We start from the raw sequence: 7403 nt of genomic DNA, 5'->3' as shown, positions 1-7403 counted from the left end.
CTGGTTCAGTTTTACTCTTTTTTTTTTTTTTTTTTTTCTGGTCATGTTTTCCAGGCTGTCTCACACGGGTGAATCTCCCTCCTGTGAGCTGTGGATGCCACTGGGCAGATGCCAGCCAAGTTGGCCCAGAGCGTTATGCCCCAATGGGCTGCCCCTCAAACCAAGCATGGGCCCATTCTGGTGCTGTGTAAAAGCCTTTTGCTCTGCAGGCTTTTATAACAATGATTCTCTAGATGGCTTTTTTCTTACCTTCTTATTTGCATTTGATAGTGCAGCCCTGGTTCAATGCTCCCAATCAAGTGAACTCAAATTTGTTTCATAATTCTTTTAGCAAATTCAGAAAAAATATACCTGGCAATGCAAGGGGAGAAGTAACAGAAATACACTGTCCTTAGAAATACGCCGGTGTGATTTTCTTCATAACTGTAGCTACTGCTGGTACAAAATATGAACAATAATTAAACAACAACAACAAAACAAAACAGAAAATACAAAGCCATTCTGTTCCAAATTTTAAAACCTGAGTCTGCCATACATGAAAAAGTAAAAATGGGAACAATAAACATCTGTCCTGAATAATATAGCTTCAGTAAATTCACAGAACGACTTACACAGAGCTTTTCTGAGAGTGGATCTGAAATTCTGTATCTCAGAACAGATTCAGTACGCAGGTAAACTGGAAGATAAGCATGGCTCCACTGAAAGAGAACTTTAATTTGCATGCAAATTTATTGATGAAAAAAGCAAACCCAGTAATTCCAGGTGTGAGACAAAAAGCATTTATACCTACACTGAGCATTAATCATGTCCAAGGTCTCCTGGAGTTAGAGGAAAAAACAGGTGTGCTTCCTCTACAAGGATGAACTGTTTTATTAATAATAATGGTTTCATACAAATGAAAATAGTAATTGATCTAATTTACATTGTTAGTAAGTAAATTATTCCTTAGTGAACTGCATAGATTGCAATTAGACTAGCCACTCGAAAGCCGTGTTGTTTGTCTGTGTGTTCCTGCCCTTGGTGTGAGATACTTGCTGTACAGCTGGTACAACTGATGTTAATTTCAGCAAAGAGCAGCACTCTGCAGATGACGCACATGAAAACAGCAATGCAGAGTGTTACAGTTTGTTATAGTTTTCAGATATTTTACAACACAAAGTTCTTTGCTTTTAGCTTTCTTGGGCTTTATTTCTTGCTAGTTTTAATTCTGGTATGGAAGCTGGAAATTAACCCATATTTAATCCTATTGCTCCTCTCAATTAGTAAGCACGTGGTTTTGCTCTTCTGTGCAAAGGCAGTAAAACTGGATTGACATTTAGGCATAAGAGATTTGCCCTCTCAGGAAAAGTACTGTTCAATAGACCATATTTCTCAGTTGTTCTCACAGACAAACATTCATCAAGGTATTCTGGGTACATGCCTGAATAACTCTCCATTTCTCATTTATACATCAGCTTTGCTGATGACTCAGTTCCATGGGATGATGGTTCAGATGAGTGGGAACTGAATGCCATTAGCAACCCTTGCATAGCATTCTGCATCCACGTGGATCAGCCCTCCTGTTCACCAGGGCTGCAGTGTCCTGTAGCTCCTTACCTGAGATCTGGGGCCAGTGGGATGCTTTTGGGAGAGAGCTCCTAAAGGACATTAGCAGATGAGGCATATTTTAAAATGGTGTTTTCTCCAGCTCACCAAACTGCCCCTGAAAAAAAACACCACAACAGGAGTCAGGGAAACCAAGTGGGCCAAATTCAAACACAAAATCCTTTCCATTGCAATAAATCATTTTACATTCAGAAGTTGCAATGGGCTAAATGCTGCTCCCAGAATAACTTTTCTGTTCTTGTAGAACAACTGAAGGCAACATCTGATCCCTGTTGTTAATCACCAAAATGGTAAAGAGAACCCAAAGTTAGGAATGCATTAACAGTAAATGAAAAATGGAAATGAAGGACTGCTTTGCAAAACGAAGTGGCGGGTGGATGCATTTGCTCATTATGCAGTAAATAACCCAAGCAGTTAACGCCTTTCCTGGTTAATTGCTTTGCCTTCTGTTTTAGACCAGAAGTCAGATTTAAATGTAAATTGAGGTGCCGTGTTCATCACTACCATTTTTTATGACTTACTAACTTTCTTCTACACTTAAACCATTAAAGCCATCTGAATTTCAGACTTGCAAGCAGCGTTCTCACCATTCAAAATTTCAGTGAGGGATCACAGATGATCTGAAATTCGTTATTGGCCATTAAACCAATACTTCAGATCACTGAAGAACAAAGTGCTACTGCAAAGATTATTTGTTGTGCGAGTGCTTGTGGAGCTCTCTGCTATTTGCAGAGCAGGCTAATGAGGTACGGACATATTTATGAAGGACTGTTCATAAGAGATCATTTCAATCACTCCGCTCAAATCTTTCTATTCGGAATGTTAATTGCACTTTTACAATAACAGTGGGGGTCTTAAAAGAATAATTTTATTATTGAAGATTCATTTTCAGATCAGAGGGATTTTTTTCTTTCTTTTTTTTTTTTTTCCTCCTGTGAGTATCCACAAAGGTAGCTTGAATTACTGCAAATGCTTTAGCCTGGAGGAAAGCATGCATTTTTAACAAATTGTAATTGCAGAACACATTTCCATGACAGAGAGAGCTTTTGCACCGTTCATCCCTTGAACCTATTTTCTTATTTAATATTTTGATAACAATTTTTTCTGCTACAAATCCATAATGCTGAAAATCCTTTCAGATGTGCCAACAGCATGTACCCTGCCACTCGTGGTGCCCAACTTTGGTTGGCAGTGAGTTGCAGTACCTGCCACGATAGGGGGAACCTAAAGCTCCACAGCACAGTGGTGTTTGGGGGCAGGCAGCAGTCAGCCTGGTCAAGCTTCCTTCTATTCTCTCATTCTGTACTGTTTGCACTTAGAAATCCAGCCCAAAATAGAAGTGGCCTTAACCCAATATTTTTATTTCTCTGTCTTTCCTGGGGAAGTTGAAGGCATAAGGAGAATGCAAGCCTTTTTTTGATCCGCCTAGTCTGGTGCTAGCTCAATTCCATCACAATCTGTGCCAGGTATTTCCAGGTGCTTACACAGGACTCACCAACCTGCCTTGATGTGCAGATGTTGTGGTGACTGCATGCCAACTTCCCGGAATGCTTTCCTTCTTCTAGTAGGTTACTAAGACAACAGTTCCACTCAATTCTTTAATGCAAATTCTTATTCTGAATGATCTTAACCAGTCCTTCTGCCACTCCTTGCATTTCTCCAGTCATTTTTAGCTCCCGCATTGCCTCAGGGTAGTTGCAGGGTGCTGACTTGATAATTATACAGTCTTTCTATTCTCCAAAATGTCTAAGAATATGCAGGCAGCTGCTGTACTCAGTCCCATTTAGAACTGGTATAGGATACCGGTGAAGAATGACTGCTCAATGGCCATCTCATGGCTTAAAAGGCAAGTACTGGGCTTCTGGTACATACTTATGTACACATTCATCACAAAATGTAGCATCACATTGTGGCTTCGAAGCACGATGATTCAGTTCACTGATATGCCACTCCTCATAACGTGAAGGGGACTGAAAACCAAAGAGTGGGCTGAGAAGAATTTAATGTGAGGAGAATTTCAGCTTACTAAAAAACCTCTATAATAATGATCCTTAAAGAATCCGTGAATGTAGCTCTGATGTAGCATTGCTGAAATTAAGCATTCATGTGGAATATTACCTTCCTGGGGATTTGACTGTTGCTATTAATTTTGCATTGAGGGTGCTCCATGATAACGAAGATGGTTGGCAGTAGAAAATCTTAAGACAGGAAGAGAGATTAGATCAAGAAAACACCCTAATCGCATAAATCATTACTCCAGGGCAAAATGTAATGAGTACTTTTTTAAACATGAGCTGTCTGCACTGTGACATCCATTTAACACCATACCATCACGTCACACCAATAATTTGTTAACTTTAATGAAATCCTTCTCCCTGCTCACATCACCCGTGCTTTTGATTAGTCTGAAGGTATTCACAACTCCACTCAGTATCGATTTCCCTATAAAGACTGTTTCTTGGGCCCTAAGGAAAACATGGGAGCAAGTGACACTTATTGTGACCGAACAGATTTCAGATTGATGGGCTGCTCTGCTGTGACTAAAAGAAATGATGGGCACCTCGTGGTATTAATCACTTCGTGACAGTCTGTCTTAATTGCACTATTTTAAAATCTGTATAGAAAATTCAGCTTTCAGGGTTAAGCCATCCTATTGCATATCATCCATCCTAGCAATGACATCTATGTTTTCAGGACAGAATGTTGAATAAAAATGGTGCAGAAGAGCAGATGCTCTACTGATGCATTTTCCAAGTGTTGTGGCACCTTTGACTTTCAAGCAGACACAAACAAACTCCCACATCGTGACAGAAATGTCTCTGCAGTCACAGGTGAAAATCTGGAGCAAATGAAATAGCCTCATTTGAAAGAATAATTGCAAGAGAGGGATCTGTCTGAGACGCCATATTTATCCACCTGATGCATATGTGTGTTTACGTGTATCTACGTAGGACTTCTTGTAATCAAACATGTTCTGAAGCATAGGTTAGGCATGTTTCCATCATGTAGTGTCTCCTCTGGCCCCTCACAGCATGCTGGAGAATAGAAATGCACATTCTTCCCTTGAGCAAACTCTCAGACACCAAGAAGTTTATTTGCAGCGTGTCTTTGAGATAGAAGATCCCAAATGTTGACTGTTTCTGGCTCTTGCTTTCAAACAAAATACTGCACTGAGGCATCAAAAGGCTGTAAGCTTTATAAGACCACAAAAGCAAAAACCCTCCTGCTAGTATTTGTGCCAGTTTTAAGGTGGGGAGGTCAGGGCAAGAACCAGGATTCCTCAGTAAAATAATGATAAAAATAATGATACAAGGGTGATTCTGTCTTAAGGAAAAGCAGTGGGGTCTGCCAAGTCTGGATGCACACCATGAGGAGAACAATCACATCTGAGTGGCATTGGGCAGCCAATGGACTAGTATTAAATGGGGAGGTTGGTGGCTGGGGGGTTGGAGATTCATGATCCTTGAGGTCCCTTCCAACCCAGGCCATTCTGTGATTCTGTGAGATGCAGGGTGAATTTCAGAGCTGGGGATGGACACCAAGAAAGCCACGATAGCTGCCGATTTGCTGTTGCCACAGACTGTTAGTCTCATTAGCACACTGCTTCATTAAGTTTTTCTCTTAATTGCTTCTTTGGGTTAAGCTTCAGCAAGCAAGAATATTTTTCTCCATGCAGCAATAGAGGAAATGGGAGATGTATAATATGCAATATTTATGTGTTATCAACAGAACAGAGCTGGGAACGCTTTTTTACTTTGACACAGCAGATTTTGGTTTTTTTCTTGCTATTTATTATTAAAGTGCATCAATGGCTGTGGCCACAATGAATGAGAATTACAGGGAATTAATGGGAGGCAGAAATATTATTTTTGACTTTTTTTTTTTTTTCTCTTTAATTTCACCAAGGGCCATGAAGGTTGATCACATCTGTGATACCAGGGGGAATCAAACTGAAGTTCAATTGAAATTACAGTGGCTACATCTTAATACTTCTTTTGTATAATCAATTCTAAAATTCCTGCTATGGAAAATATTAAGACTAAGCAGTAGAGTAATATTTGCTCTTACCTGACTAATATACATTCTTATTTGCTTTGAGTTCATTTGTCACATATGACATTGTAGTTCCTTAGCTTTGAGCAACTTTTTTTGGCCAAATATCTTTAGGAATAAATAATAATAATTAAAATAGGTTTCCCTCTCCTGTATTTACTGGTAAAAATATTTCCCATCTCAGTCCATTCCTGACAACGCTTACAAGGTGCATGCACTCACAAGTTACTCTATGATGTTTACATGGGAAATGGCTTTGTTAGTCAAAAAGCTTTTTGTGCATGGTATGGCTGCTTAGCTTTGGGAAATGAAAGGCAGCAAGTTTTCTTGGCTTGATGGATTTCTGTTATCCGGATGTCTGTACCTGAGAACATTCCAATGGCTTTTCACCATCCTAAGCAGCTTAAAATTGCTGTCCTTGTAGCTGAGGTCTCGGACAGTATTGCTCCCTGCTCTGCCCTTCTGTCCATTATGCTTTATATATGACAGTATTTTATAGTTGCTAATGGTGCTTCTGCTGAAGTCTGGCATTGCTAAGTACACACCAGCTCAGTTTTTCATTCTGCTTAGCTGGTAGCATTAGCTGAATGTCCTTAAACACTGTCAGAAGTGAAGTCAACATAAATACATATAATAATTTTTCTGCCTGTTAAATGATTACTTTTTTCTTTTAGAACTCAAGGTTAAAGTAAAACATATTCAAAAATTACAAAGATAGTTGGGAAACGTTGTCTGGAATTATTAAACTGGTCTGGGGCTGAGTTATCCATTAAGAGATGTGCAGACCTGGATGAAAACCGAAATCAAAGCTCCAGTCATAAATCGTCTGACTCTAATCGTAACTAAGAGATGGTGCAGGATGAGCCCTGTTCTGGGGCACGTTATTACTCTGAAACTAAAAAGCCTAGAAAGGTAATTTACAAAATGAAAAAAATATTTAGTGGTGATATTAAGGATATTAAGCTGGGGCGTTAAGAACCTTCAGATTCTCCCAGCAGTTGCAGTCCAGGCTTGAGAGGTGGCACCAATACCTGAACGTATTTAAATGGACTTACAGATTCCACCTGATGTGTTTTATTCCACCAGTGTTTTCAAGCAGCTGATAGCACTGCTGTACTGTCAAGTTGCTTAATTTAAGATAGATGCATACAGAAAAAAAGCTCACGGGGGAAAAATGCTGAAGAACTGTAGTCAACAAATTAGCAACTGACAACACTTTTAAAGCTAGAAATCTCACAACCGGACCTTTTAAAACAAATAATTGGACATATGTGTTTTTCTCATGGAAGTAACCAGTTGGCAAGCATATTAATGAAAACAATATGAGCAATTAGATTTACAATTATACATTTTATTTTATTGGCAAACATTCCTTCTGCAGTTTGAAACAAAGAAGAAAATGTGATGAGTAGCTTTAGGATGACACTAAATATTACACATAAATGCTCCTTAGCAAATCTAGCCCAAGCAAATCTAATGGAAATCACTGATTTTCATAAAAGGAAATAACATTTGGTTAAAGTTTAATGTTAAGGAAATGAACTGTCACAAAGTATAAGGCTTGAACAGACTGAGAAGGGATGACAGCAACGCCTGTTTCAGGCCCAAATGCTGCTAAAATGCCATGGTAACACTCATGCATTATTTATTTCCATGACTAAATATAAGCACTTTTGTTATCCTGAACTGAACCACAATTGGGAATTAGAAGCTTTGGGTTTTTTTTTTTCCCATAAAGCTCTTCA

This window comes from Phasianus colchicus, chromosome 17 (genome assembly GCF_987193195.1).
Source record: "Phasianus colchicus chromosome 17, bPhaCol1.hap1.1, whole genome shotgun sequence".
Lineage (NCBI taxonomy): Eukaryota > Metazoa > Chordata > Aves > Galliformes > Phasianidae > Phasianus > Phasianus colchicus.
This window is presented reverse-complemented; position numbering follows the sequence as displayed.